The sequence below is a fragment of the Vipera ursinii genome, assembly GCF_947247035.1.
Source record: "Vipera ursinii genome assembly, chromosome: 1".
Classification (NCBI taxonomy): domain Eukaryota; kingdom Metazoa; phylum Chordata; class Lepidosauria; order Squamata; family Viperidae; genus Vipera; species Vipera ursinii.
In genome coordinates, this window is record NC_139512.1 from 211065508 (window position 1) to 211081419 (window position 15912).

Sequence of the window (15912 nt, forward strand, 5' to 3'; positions counted from 1 at the left end):
CAATTGTTTGGTTCTGATAGACGAGGACTCAGAGTGGTTTACAATGAAAGAGTTTATTCAATACACATTAGTCAACTGACAACTGTCAAATGTTTCAAGCTTTTATAGTGGAACTGTTTGAACTGTAACCAATCATCAAACACTCTTTTCCCGCTTCTTGTTACTTTAACCAATGATTGCACCGGAATCTCCCGCTTCAAAACCCTGCTTTTGCATCCTGCTATTTTCCATGTTTGCAAACTATTTACAGACACAACACTTTTAGAGACTGAGTGCCCAAACTGCAACCCAAAACCCACTTATGTATTGACGGGTGCCGGGTGGACGTGGCCCATTGGGTGGATGTGGCCTATTGGGTGGGTATGGCTGTGGTGGTAACGGCAGTCTGGGTGGGACTACAAAGTTCAATCAATCAATTCCAACTTTGTGAAATCTTTTTTTTTCCCCACGAGAAGTTGAAATTGATTGAACCTTTTTTTTTGCACATGGCGGTGGAGGCCTAAAGCAAAAAGGTTTTATAAAACCCAGCTGAAGGCCTAGAACTGGGGCGATGGTGTGCGTGCCCACAGAGAGGGCTCTGCATGCCACCTGTGGCACGTGTGCCATAGGCTCACCACCACGGCCCTATATCATTCTGGACTCATCATAATGATCAGCCTTAGAGATGTGCCCTGACACCTGTTAGCTTGACTGAATTCATCTGGGTGCTTCTGTTCTTATTTATTTGTACATTAACCAGTTACAGTATATGAGGATGTTTTTTTTCAAAAACGTTTGCTGATTACCAATCTGCAGATAGCTGCTTAAATAAAATATTCTTGTACAAGTTTTGTGTGACTAAGCCAAGAACATATGTAATACAGCTTTCCTTTTTTTGTTGGAAAGCTGATGCTTATTTTTTTTAATTCCTTTCTTTTCTGTGATTCTTTTGTTTTTAGTTGTTGGGCTGTTTTATTGAATAATTATTATTTTTAGAGAATTGCAATCAAATCCCCTCCCCCCTTTGAAGGATGGCACTTGGAGATCTTAATTCACAGATACCTACCGGTATATTAGTTTATCTATTTCTGGCCATTTTATCCTTCACAGGACTATTGAATCCTGTAGAAATCTCATTCAAAATGTTATCCTGGATGGAAAGGGTCTTTTTTTCCTAGACATTTAAATGGAAAGCATAAATAAAATGATTATTAGCCAGCATATGGGGGAAAAAGAGGCAAATGAAATTAAAAAAAATGTTCTTAGAAGATTACCACATGACACCATTCATCTGTTTTGTGGAGATTTTAAGCTCAGGTCTTTGTGTAAAGGGAATCTTTAAATGTTTATTAAAAATCTGGAACATTTTCTACTGAATTTGGAAAAAAAGATCATGATTTAGAAATTGAATTGTTTATTCTTGAGATCATACACTTTATCAATGGTTAGTGGAATCATAGTTGAAATTTGGCTGACAAAAAGAGATGATGTATGCTTGTGCGTACGTGTGCACATACAAACACCCTAAAAAACCACCCTGTTGGAACTGCCTGTATTCTTAGGTGCTACCTTAATCACTCCACCAGTCTTAGACTGTGAATCTAATTGTAGACTACCCATACATTATACATGTTATATATAGTTTAACAAATACAAATAATTTGGAAAAAATACTGCTGCATCAATACATTATATTACTGAGTTCTTAGAAAGAATTCCCTGTGTTTGAAGGACAACATCAGCTAAAAAACTGGTAGTTGTGATTGCACATTGTTGTCTGTCATCATCGCTGACAATTTAATTAACAACATTGAACGACAACATACTGTATGCCTGTTCCTAGGTCCTTGGGAAGGACCCAATAGGAGAATAAAAATGCCAGATCCAGTCTAAACACTTGGTTAATTGCATGACCAACTATGCAATAATAATAATATAGCTTTTCTGAAGATTGCTTAACTGAACTGTTTATTTAGCTGCATCTTTATCTTTCCAGGAAATATTAGATACCATTAAGTCTATGAAGATAAAGAAAGCTCGGCTTGGATGACTACTCTGAGTAGCATAAGACATATGCTGATTGTTTTCTCTATCTTACTGGAGATTTAGAATGATGCTTTTTACAATAGTTTTTCCTTTTTATTTTAATAAGGCTTAAATAATTTTGAAGACCAGTAAAGATTCTTCTGAATGGACAACAGCTTGCTCATTAAATGCTGATGCCAACTTTTTGCCAGCTATCTAGACATGGAAACCTATATTCATTTGATTGTCCATCCTGCACAACTTTGTTTCATAAAAGGGGAGCAAATCTCAGATTATATTGGCTTAATAATGGATATTTTCTTGAACATTCACGAAGGTATGATCATGGTATTCTCACTGTATGTGCAAAAGGCATATGATATGGCACAGTCACTTCGGCCTTGCCAGTAAAATATCTATCCCTACAAATTATCCTTCAACTAATCGTGTCTTTTAACAGACATTTTATTCTCACCTTGATTTTATGTTTAGGCTGGCACTGAACTAATGTTTTAATCATTCCCCTGGGTTTTATATATACCAAAAGTTAATCCAGTAACACCTACGGTAGCATGCCAGCTAGCAACATTTCCCTATGCCAATGCTGCAAAAGCAAAAAATGTTGCCTAGCAACAACTGTTAAACTCTTTTTTGCCCCCATGTCAGAGAAACAACTTTTGAAATATTATGGCTCAATTTGACAATGGTCTTTGGTCTTCCTCCCTCTTTGCATTTTCTATGTAGCTAATTCAATGTATCTCACGTAGACTACTGAACTCAGATTAAGGAGACACAGATTCAACTCTAACTCCATTCTTGGAAACACAATAGATGACTTTAGATCTGAGGGGTCCTTGGTGCTCTCTGAACTTGGTTGTTTTCCTGCAGACATTTCATTACCCAAACTAGGTAACATCATTGCTGCTAGTACACCACGGCCAGCGCTGAAGATGTTACCTAATTTGGGTACTGAAACATCTGCAAGAAAACAACCAAGCTCAGAGAGCACCAAGGACCTCTCATTTCAACCCTGAGCTACAAATATTCTCCTTTATTGGGACTTTAAATCTGTCACCATCTCTTAACTCAATGGCTTTCAACATGGACCATATGAGTCCCGGGGACAATGCCATTCCAAATATTTTCTTTTTATAATATGAGGACAGTTATATGATACAGCTTAGGTTAATAAAAAAAGAACAGACAGTAAAGTACCTCTGTGGTGTCCCGCATAGTTGGAAGGAAAACTATTTTACCAGCTGAGGAGGAGACCGTGAGCAACAACAACAACAACAACAACAAGATTGAAAATCTTTGTCTTAACCCAAACTAGTTACCTAATTTTTAATGTGGGGGGAAAATGGCCTTACGTCCAAGAAGAAAGGTTGGCTATAAATCAGATAAATACAGAACATTTCTTCCAGCCTCCCTGTTTCCCAGCAAGCCTTAAAGAGGATTCTTTTCCTCTTAAGACCCAAAGCTACACAAATAAAGACAGGACTAGCCAACACGTTTCTTTATGTGAGATTGGTGGGAGGGAAACACATGTTTTATAAGAGGTAAAGTAGGATAAACAGCTCATGGCATTCCAGATGTGGTACTCCCAGCCCTCAGCCTTTCTGCAGAAGATTATAACGGCGGCAAAGTTCTTTGTTAACTCCAAATGTGCGTGCCATCCTCAACCATAAAATCTGATTAAGCCTTCTTTGTCACATTCTTTTCTCCCTAGCTAAAGCAATCTAGTTAAGCCCAGGGTTTTTTTTTTCCTTTCTAGAAGGTAGGCCTTTTGTTTGGTGAGGTCTAATGACTTCATTTTTTCCCCAACTCTCCAACTTGTTCTACAGCTTTGTGAGCGCCTTTGGCTTCATTTCTGTGGGGTGCATTCATCATGCAGATAAGCATGTGAAGATTTATATTAATCTTTCTTCCCTCCAGCTGGGTCATTTCTTGAAATATAAGAGAAAATCAGGTTCTGATACATTTTTAAAAAATAAATAAATAAATAAAGATCTCAACTTTGCCTACATATACTGTAATTCAGAGTGATGATGAAAGGATTCTGGACGGCGATATTTCAGGCTGTCTTCAGGTCAGGCTATCATGGTTCTAGAAGAATTTGCTCTGTATGGTAGGCAAGCACATCTGAGAGAAAGATTTGGAGTAGCCAAAGGCATTTTGTTGGAGATATCTTTAAAAAATATGATCCCCAGTCCACTCGTGCAATTGTGGTCCAAAGGTGCTCCCTTTCAATCTTATTTGTAAGCATCTGTGCCTTTGTTAATATCTGATGGTCTACTGAGAAGAAAGGATTATCCTGGGTTGTACCACTGGCCTATGGCTGCAATAAATCGTATCTGATCTAATCCTGAGTTGTATCATAAGTGTTACAGTATTTTAAGGAAGTTGGCATTTGTGTACTGTCTGTGATCAAATATGCCCTTCATTCAGCTGCCACTCAACCAAATACAGTGTACTTTAGCCTCAATGGGGAATGTTTAGCTGAATGAGGCGGGGTTCACGCACACTGCTAAGTTTCTAGATACTTTGTTTAATTGTGGCTTAGTGTGATTTATGAACCCAGGCATGATTGTTTTTAAGCTATGATTTAAGCCTTAATATAAACCCAGCCACTGTGGCTTAGTCAACAAACCACAGCCAAGACGTTATGATTAGTGCAATATGGCTAAAACCGATGCATGGTTTGATGTAATATGCTAGTGTTTAACTCCTTGAATATGGTAATAAACATAACAACTAAGCTTCATATTAAGACAGCGATATATCAGTGATATATCAGATGATATATCAGAATCCTGAGCTTGCCACAGACTTGCAACGGGGAAGCCATATATAATCAGCCCTTGCTCCCTATCTAAGGGGAGTCTTGGATCTCGATTGCTCTTCCATTGCAAGAATCTGAAAGTTCTGCTAAATCACAACTATTCACTTATTGGGAAAGGGTTCAATAATTTCAAATCACTATTTGATCTAAACTGCATGCATCAATTTATTGACGCATCCCAGCTTTGCCCAAACTGGGTCTTCTCCAGATGCGTGGACTTCTGTTTCTACAATTTGGCATGTTATGCTAGCCCAGGAGTTTGGGGAGCTGAAATTTATATGTCTAGAAAGTACCCAGCTTTGCACCCAACTGCAAAGAAAGATAATATTTTTGAAATTCTAATAATTATGCTGTAGAATAAGTTTCAGCATCTTGGTTATTGGCTTTTACTCTATTTATCCAAAAACTTAAGACTCTTCATTTAAGATGATCCCATTCACTACTCCTAAAGGAAAATTGGACTAAAAAATAAAATAAAACCCTCCACCCCAAACACTTATCCACCTCTTATTACATTCTCAGCAAATCAGGGAGAATGCTATTTTGCCTTTGTGTGATCATGTTCCATCTTCAACATTTCTTTCAATGAGACCCAACCTTCCTTTATCCTCCTACTGACACTAACCCAGAAGATATACATAATAAATTGCCCCTATAACAAGGTTGTTTGTGTTTACTACAAAGTAAGCCCTACTGGATTCCAGGAAGGTTTATTCTAAATATGTGCATGGGAATCTTAATATTGGTATCATAGTCTGGCAAAATCTATAATTACAGGATATAAGCTTGTCTTCCTGGCTATCTGACAGCATCAGGATCAGAAAATAAAATTTATGAAATGTAACACCTATATGAAACCTTGGTCTCTACATCTTTGCCTTTCAAAAGCATTGGGAGAGAAATTGACACCAAGGTAGAGAAACAGTGGAAAAGTAGAGGAAAAATATACTTGGTTTTAGAGTATTCTGTAAGCAAGGGAAGAATCCACAGCCTTTAACTCTCCACTCTTTAATTGTTAGCCATGCTTTGTTCATCCATCCAATAATATTTGCTAAAGTTTATCTGGAAACATTTTCTAAAGCAGGGCTTTTCAACTTTTCACCCATTGTACTACTTTTAGGATATGGCAACATCTGAGTACCACCAGTTGTCTAGCAAGGTGTCAAAAACGTGACCAAAAAAAGAGGAAAAAAGTGATGAAGTACAGGTAGTCCTTGACTTACAACAGTTCACTTAGTGACTGTTTGAAGTTACAATGGCACTGAAAAAGTATCCCCCAAGCCACAGACAAGCAAGACACCTGCCTGCCCGCCTGCCTGGCAACGCTATTCCTCCTGTCTGAGGTTTTCATTGTTGTGAGCTTTTCTGTTGAGGATTGGCAGTGGGGGTGGGGGTGGGGTGTTTGGTTTTTATTTCCCCCCTCTGCTGGGTGGTTGCAGCAGGTTTTGGTCACTTCACATGACCCTGGGACACTGTGACCGTCATAAATACGAATCAGTTGCCCAGCATCTGAATGTAAATCACAAGACCCTGGAGATGCTGCAACGTTCCAGCTGATTGGCGCTTCTTCTGGGCTCAGCAGAAGCACCAGGATCAGTGCCAAGCTCCAGCTGGAGCCTGGCACTGATCCTGGCACTTCTGCTGAGCCCTGACAGCCCTGCAGCTCCAGCCATCTCTCGCTCAGGCTTTGTGTGGTGCTGCCACCGGTTCAGCTCATTCCCCTCCCCCACTACTACTTTTCTAGGATGGTTGCGTACCACCTGCCAGGTGCCAAAGTACCACAGGTGGTACCCGTACCACTAGTTAAAAAGCCGTGTTCTAAAGGAGAAAATTGAGTCCACACATCCTGAACTTTACTGGCTTCTTTATTTTGTTAGAATTTAGCAAGTACTTCTGATAAACAAAAGGGAAAACCCCTTCACTCTCCACAGACTTCTTATTGATAAATAGCTCTAAACTCTTGAAATGTGTATTTTAAAAAGGAAATATAGCGTGATAAATGGTTGCATCTATAAGATTGAGTTAAGTGTGTTTTTGCTTTCAACTTAGCACAACACTGGAAAAGAGATAACGTGCCTTTTATAACAAACTGGGAGACACTGGAAAAACTGATGACTGTATATGTCCACATAGAAGTTTAACCAAACTGAAGCAGGAATGGCTCCCTTATATGCAATATATCATGCAGCAAGGCAGATTTAAATGTCTGGAATGTGGTTTTTAGGACTTAAATAGAAATTAACAACTGTTAATGTTAGATACAACATTTAAATATTTAAATTCTGACTAATACTTGAGGAGCCAAATAGAAGGAAAGAGAAAAATGTATCACTAAAAGTAATTTCTCTTTTTTTAAGAAGTATACTAGGATTTTTGGTTTTATCTTGCTTTTATCTACTTCCTTTGCATTTTAATATCTTAGCAATAAAACATGGAGTATAAAAAATAATATCAGGATGAATGGGGAACACACTTCTCAATGGTATATATTTTGTTAAAAAAATATCAGAAGTACATTTATGAAAGTGTGGTTTATTATAGTCATGCATCAGCATAAGCAAATTCCAATAGAAAAACAGTTCCTAAACAGATTGAGGTACATATAGATGTGCAAATTCTGGGATGCACCAAATCATAAATGTGTTGATCTGTAATGCAATGTGTGGATGGCCTTGGGGAATGAGGGTTAGAGAGGTTACCTAGGAAACAATCATCCCGCCTCTCTTGCCTCATTGTTTCCTAGGCAGCATTTCTTCTCTTTTGCCAAGGTCATCCACAGATTCCAATACATGAAGTTAGACATGGTGATCCGTTGCATCTGAATACCCTTCCCATATATTCCAGAGCAGTTTGGGGCTCCCCCCCCCAAAATTTCCAGTAGATATATTTTAAACCCCAGAATGTACATGTTTTGATGTACGGTAACTTAGGGATGCATATTTGGAATAAATATCTAAAACACATTTATTCACGAATATATGACATTGATACTTTGTGCAGATTTTTAAATAAATCACAGCTGAAAATGAATTATGGACTGGACAGTATCCTGAGGTAAAATATATACCTGTTGGAACAGTTGTCCTGTTACCAAATTTTTCCTGCTGCTATTAGCGAGTCTTTTTCTAAATATTAGTGAGATTTAATTGACTTGAGGGACTCAAGTTGGGCCTGCCAAATTCCGTATTCCATATTTATCTGTATGTAATAGTGGCTTTTTTTTAGCCACCTCCTCTTTGTATTCATGTATTCTTCTATCTGTTTGATATTTCAAAATATGCTGCAGAAATTAATCATATGCTATGGTACTGTGTTTTTGGCTTCAGCCCACATTCTCCATAGTTTGATTCTCAGCCCTTGTTTGCTTGTCATTCTTGGTAGGTCAAAGTCCTAGAATGTTTTCAAAACACACCCCAACTTTGTCCACCTACACACCTATCTCCTTTCTCTGCTCTCCTTTCTTTCTAATGGTTTAGGAGGCACATATGTTTTGCCTAGAAAATAACGCCTTCTATTACCATACATGCCCGAGCTTCTCACATATATGTCATGATATTGTACAAAAGAAAATTCACATTATGGTGATTTTTTTTAATAACAGGTGCTTGCCAAATTATGCAACATCCTCTGAAGTGCTGTTGTGCTTTTTTAAATAAAGTTATTATGTGGCAATATAACTTAACAGAAATTATTTGCTTCCAAGTAGGAAAAGGAACTGAACTGAGTGTCTGTGTGAAGATGTCTATACTGATGTTTAATGTATGTATTTTTGTGATTTTCCTAATCATAAAATCCTAAGGTTGAAAGAAATCATTTAGAAAGACCAGTCCAACTTCTGTTCAGGGTAGGACTTCAGTTTTCTTGGAACACTTCCCCTTCATCCCACCTATCCAGGCTCATTCAGAGTGATCAACTATGGTGCTCCAGTGTTTTAGAAATTGTGAACTACATTTCCTAAGAGGACAAAAGGCAACAGTTACATATTAGGAGTTGGAGAGATGAGGCCACCTGTTTTTGCTTCTGCCTATCCTTTCACTTTATCCAAGTGTCTCCAGGGTGCTCCACATTTACTAATATCTTAATTGGATTAATCCAGATCTGGCTGAGAGAGCCTAGGAACCCTGCTGCCAGTGGGCTGCCATTGTCTAAGTGGGACCATCCAACTTCATAGGCATGACATCTTGTAAGAAGTATGGCTATAGAGCTGAGCAAATTTGCAGCTAATACTTTGCTGAGTAAACAAGAAGGAAATTAAGAGAGTGCTCACTTCCTTGCATGTTACAACACCTGGAAGTAAAGATTATTAAAAACTAGAGAGGCCTAATTAGCCTATCCAGACAGCTGCACAAATAGCACTTTTAAACTTTTTAAAACATACTACATCTGTGGCCAGATGTTGTAACTGGCAAAGTATGATCCACCAAGTGGTCCACAGCAGCCTCTTACATGCATATTCAGGAGCCTACTCACTGCTTCAGCCCCTCTCTTAGTCATATCAATAGTCAGCTGTCAATATGCCTTTAGTCACCTCAGAACCATCTCCCAGAAAGAAGTTAGACAGAGCCAAAGGACCTTCTCAGGCCTACTCTTCTCCCACCACACTACTAATCAGCTCTGTCATCCTGCTGGTTACTAACAGTTTGCTGATTTTGTAAGAAGGGTTTAGTGCCGACAAGAGACAAGACAAGGAGCCAGACAAGTAGTAAAGTTCAGAAAACTGACAATAGTGAACAGATTCTGAATGTAATTACTGATCACAAGTTCAAAGATATGAGCTATGAGGAACTGTAATCTTGAACAAACAAAAATGTACAAATGGGACATATGATGATGAATATTTTTTTAAAAAAATCCTCTCACCTCTACCCCCTCAGTACTCAGAGACGTCTACCGAAGAACCTTTTTGATCAGGAAGTTTGTTGTTATGGCACAGGTCCATAAAACAAATCAAGTTATAAATAAATAATTCTGGATTAGTTGGTGGCATCCTGTTTAGTGTTAAAAGGTTGTTAAAAACAGAAAGCCCTGAGGACCACATAGATGCCATGATGAGGCAATTATCAAAACATGCTCATGGCGTCATTACACAAACCCCATAACTTCTGCACTTGCCTCAATCCAGCATCAAGATGCTGGTATGAATGGCCAGGGTTTGTTTACAATTACAATGTACATTCCATCATTTTTTTAATTTTTCTTTCTTTTTTTAAAAAAATGTCAAAGATATTGTTATTTTCACAATAATAAAATTCAAATTAAAAACGTTGGCTGCTAACAGTTGAATACCCCAAAAAGGAACAACCACTAGACATAAATAAAACATAAATAAAAGCATTATAGGAATGCTTTCTAGTAATACACTCTCTGTTTCTGTTTATTTCAGACACAACTGGGATATTTATAGTTTACATTAAACATTAAAGATTATTGCTAGTATCTATTTAAATTCTTTCCTCTATTGTTATTATTGATTGGTCTCATAACTTTTTTCCCTAAAAACCATTTCCAAATGTCTAAATTTGTCATTCTATGTAAAGTGTAGTATATTTGGGAGCCATTCTTACTTAAATTTGGTTAAATTTGTATTGTGCTTATATATTGTCAGTTTTGCCATTGCTGCATTTTCTCCAGTTTTGCTCTGGGGAAATCTGGGCAACTGATAACATTGGCCAAGTTCCTCTATTCTGGTGTTGGACCAAAGTTCTTGCACCTATCCACATGTATCTCACAAAACTGTGGTATTTTTTAATTTATGTTTTCTGGAATTAGATCTAAACAGAATCTTTGTGGTTAGCAAAGCACACACTTAAATCAGGCACTGATTTAAAGAAAGTCTCTGAAATTAATTGGAAAGATCCCAATTTTTACTTTGATTTTTAGGAGTTTCTGAATATTTGAATATATTTCTTGGCAATATATTTGAGGGTTGTTTTTATATAACCTCCACATGGGGCAAAATGCTCCTTCTTTATTGTGGGATTTCCAACCTTCATTGTTACATTGTTATTTGTCTATCTTGCTAATGATTGATAGACTTGTAAAACATTTTACATCAGTTTCCCCTTAATTTATAGCTTGGAGTTTCGACTTACAAACACAGCTGGGATCAGAAGCCAAGCATCACAGTCATAAAGCGAGACCTCACGTGCTGCATCATTTAGCAACCACAATCTTGGCACTCCCAACTTCTGTCGTTAATTGAGAATCGCAGGTTGTTAAGCACAGGGACTTCCAAGTAAGAAGGGGGGGAGGGGATGTAGGTGAGGCCCTGGAAGTCCCAGCACAAGCCACATGCGAGTTGGGGAGGTGTTGCAGTGTGATGTAAAGCCACAGCCTCCTCTGGAATCCTCAGCTGGCTCAGTGTTGTCTAGGTCAGGGGTCAGCAACCTGAAACAGTGAAAGAGCCACTCGGAACCGGTTCCCTCACAAAAGGAAAAACTGGGAGCCGCAAAAAATGTGTGCGCATGCACGTACATGCACACATGCGCAGAACAGGGTTTGACTGAAGAGTGGAGCCAAGGCGAGATATGCACCTACCCTGCATATTTGAATTGATTGGTTGAACTTTTTTAGTCCCACTTTTTTTTTTGGACTGCACATGGCAGAGGACTGGGAGCCGCAGGAGACCACTGAAAGAGCTGCATGCGGCTCCGGAGCCACGGGTTGCAGACCTGTGATCTAGACCAGGGGTCAGCAACCTGAAACAGTGAAAGAGCCACTCGGAACCGGTTCCCTCACAAAAGGAAAAACTGGGAGCCGCAAAAAATGTGTGCACATGCGCGCATGCACAGAATAGGGTTTGACTGAAGAGTGGAGCCAAGGCGAGATATGCACCTACCCTGCATATTTGAATTGATTGGTTGAACTTTTTTAGTCCCACTTTTTTTTTTTTTTGGACTGCACATGGCAGAGGACTGGGAGCCGCAGGAGACGGCTGAAAGAGCCGCATGCGGCTCCAGAGCTGCGGGTTGCAGACTTGTGGTCTAGTGCGTAGCAGCAAAGCACAAAGCTGCAGTGACCCAGAAAGCCTCATCAATTCCACCAAGCCCAGTAGCCCTTAAAACTGCAGGGGTGCCTCAACTCCCCCCCCCCACCTATTATCTCCCCCCAATCTATCCCTTTTAGACCACCCTGCACAGCAGCACTCAATGGTCAAACCAGGGGGAGACAGAAGGGGGAAATGCAACATCCTTTCAGTCCTAAATGCTGCTGGATGGGTAGAATGGCTTAGGCTTTCTGGGCAGCATCCAGGGCTGGGATTGAAAGAGAAGCCCAGGGCCTTCAGCACTCTCAGCCAGCTGCCCCATCCCAAGGCCTCTACTTCAGCCCCAATGCCACTGCTGCCACTAAGAAATGCCATCCATGCTCCACACAGCCACATCAGCACCCTGCCACAGGCTCTGCTGCTCCCTGCTGACCTTCAGTGCCTTGTGCCCTTCTCCAAGCTGCCTTGGGCCCATGGGTTCTCCAAGCCATGTACCCCATGCCTTTTCAGGCCACATGCCCCGTTCTCACGATCCTTCAGAAACCTTCTAGTCTTTCCCAGGTTTCGTGAGAATGGATATGCTGTTGGAGAATGGCAAGAGCCCTGTCCTTGTGGTGGTTCAGAAGACCTCATTCTCACGCTATTGGGAGAAGGAATAGCAGACAGAATCAGCTGAGAGTCGCAGGCTCCATCGTGCCATGAGCCATAAATGCAGCATTTTATGGATTCAAGGGTTGGCCAAACCTGATCTTTCTAATCATTTGGAATTTACTTTTCTTTATTGCCTCTTTAAGATTGAAAAACCTTTGAAATTACAAGCCTACAGGTTGCCTGGTGAGTTTTTCTTCAGTACATTTAAAAAGATAGAACGTTACATCTTTTCAGCAAGCAAGACCAGGCTGGCAATGGCTGTTGCTGTATGGGGTGCAAGGGTGACTCATGGAGCAGGGCACAAGTACAGTGGAGCTGGGAGTGGCTGCTGCCAGGTGGGGGTGAAGTGCTGGTGATCTCCCTGAGTGACTTACAACTTTTCCTGCCAGCTTACCCATTGACTTGCTTGTGGAAAGCTGGCAGAGAAGGTCATACTGTAAATGGTGATCACACGAACATGGGATGCTGCAACCATTGTAAGTGTGCACCGGTTGCCGTGCTCCCAGATTGTGATCATGTGACCACGGGGGCTGCTGGGACAGCCACATTTTGAGAACCGGTCATCAATACCATTTGTTTAGTGGCGCTGTGACTTTGAGCATTTAAGTAAGGACTACCCACACAACCACATTTGTTCTGATTCTACTTGACAGAGAAACTCAGCTCATAGGATTAAACCAGGCAATTAGGAGACTGAACTGCTTATTTCTCAAGACCAATAGACAAATCAACAGAGTCAGATCAATTCCCAAGCAAGACTTATTAAAAGACACATCACAGAAGCAGAAAATAGAATTCCACTGGTTGCCATCTGTAGCTCACAGTTCAAGCCAATTTTGATGCATTATTAATAAGCCACAACCAGTAGCTTATTGCTGTAGTGTGCTGGTAAATGTTTCATAACTGGTTCTTCTGGCTCCATTGGCACTGCCACACCACTAGATGTCGGAGCTCACTTCTACTCTCAACCAGGTCATAAAACTTCCAAATGTTTAACAATTAGCTTTTGCAAGCTAGTACAAGCCAGCTCCAGGACACCATTAGCTATAACCCATACTTGGCAATGACAATGCATTTTCTTAGACTCTTTGAGTGAAAGGCTTACAGTCTTGTTTACATGCAGACAACCAACCCATCTGAAGCTGATTTTCACAAATTTTGTTGGTACACTTGAGCAAGAGATTGCTGAGCCTATGTGCATTAAAACAATTTAGGCTGTCTCTAAAAGTCTGAACAAAGACAATGGCTATTTAACCCATTACTGCACGTTTTTAACAGGTAAACTACTTATAATCTGTCTCACATGCATAACACCTTGTGTTCACTTCCTTGCCTTCCACATTTCAGTTTAAATTCTACATCAGGCTGGTTGCTCTATTGCAGACATGTCAAACACAAGGCCCAGGGGCCGGATCTGGCCCGCGAAGTGGTTTCATGCGGCCCACGAAGCCATCCTGGAAACAGTGAGGGAACGGCCCCTACTGCCTTGGCCCTGGCCCAGAGACCCTCCGTCTGCCAGAGACCCTCAGATCTGTCCCACTCCTGCCCAGGCCCCCATAGGCACCCTTGATGCCAACGATGTAGAGCTGGCCACGCCCACCCAGTAGGCCATACACACTCTAGCCACGCCCACCCAGTAGGCCACGCCCACCCTGGCCATACCCACCCGGCCCCTTGAGGGCAACTGCAATGCTGATGTGGCCCTCAATGAAATTGAGTTTGACACCCCTGCTCTATTGCATGAAGTGAGTTGTCGTTCATGAGAACTTATGCCTTTTATTGAGATTTGTTAGTCTGAAAAGGACAGGGCTCTTGCCATTCTCCAACAGCATATCCATTCTCACGAGACCTGGGAAAGACTAGAAAGTTTCTGAAGGATCATGAAAATGGGGCATGTGGCCTGAAATCACTTCTTGTGATTTTTGGACACCATAGAGTAACAAGGGTTTCCATCAACAATGGCTTTGGTCAACAACAACTCCAGACATCATAAATCAATATGCTGTGAACCTGATGCAAGACTTTATTGGTTGAAAAAAAAACATTCTTGATAGATTCTGGAGAATTTGAGAGACTTGGCTAAATAATATTTTAGCTTATTATCCACAAGCAGCCCATTTTTTAAAAAAATGGATTGTGCCCTTGCTAGTTAAGGTGACTGTTTGGGATTGTTATATTTGGTGCTGAATGGGAATATAAATAGGATATAATGTCCTAGAACATATCTGGTTTCCAGTTCAAAATTTCCTATCTTCCATCTGAAAGACTAGCATGTAAGCTGTCATTAATTGATTCAAAATCCTCTACTGCTAATATCCATTTAAAGCATTATTTTAAATTGACTCGTATGTACTCTTTTTTATATGAATATTTCAAAAGTTATGAAATATATATTTCATTATTTTTGTACGAAATGCTCCAAGCTCTTGACGAGATTGCAGAAATCCAGTTTCTATGGTGATACATTAATCTTCCTTAATAGAAAAATACAGCACAATTACATTTTATTACAAATCACCCCCTGATCCTGGATTTGAGCCGGCACTATATAAACTTCTTCCTGGGTTAGAGCTTTATTGAATGCCAGTGGTCATATTTGTAGCATATTTACAGATAACATTCACTCTAGGTGTTTGAAAAAAGTACTTTCAAAATACTCAGTTACCTGAAGAATTAAATCTCAAGCTTTTTTTATTGTATCATATTAAGTTTGTGTAACAGGCAGTAATTAAACTACACTAGGAATGGATCTGCAATTTTATAATTACCCGCTGTTCAGTGGTGGGATTCAAATATGTGAACAACCAGTTCTTTGTGTGGATGCTGCTTCCGGAAGTCCATTCACAGTGCTTTACAGCCCTCACTAAGTGATTTACAGAGTCAGCACATTACCCCAACAAATTGGGTCCTCATTTTATTGACCTCGGAAGGATGGAAAGCTGAGTCAACCTTGAGCCAATCAGGATCAAACTCCTGGCAATGAGCAATGAATTAGCCTGCGATACTGCATTCTAACCACTGCTCCACCACAGCTCCAGATAGTGGGGGGGGGGGTCTGAGCCAAGGCCAAGAAAGTATTGTGAGTAAGCATCTCAGTCCATCCCTTCCCTAGTTCATACAAAGATAAAGTGAGGGAGAGGGAAAGCACATTCAGACTTGCAAGATTCTCTTACTATAGATTTACAATTAAAAATGAACGCTGACCTACATGTCATTGTTTTCTAGCCTGACTTACCTATCTCCTATTTCCTGCACTCCTTGGCAAGATCAAAGGACCAGACAGCTATTTCGTCCTACTTTTTTAAAATAGTAGAGGGAAGTTTTTAAAGCCCCTCATCACAAGGTACCAATCTCATTGTTTTGAAGTTGCTAAGGAAACCAGGGCAAAAAGAATCAAAAGCTGGATGGAAACGGGCAAGGCTTATTATTG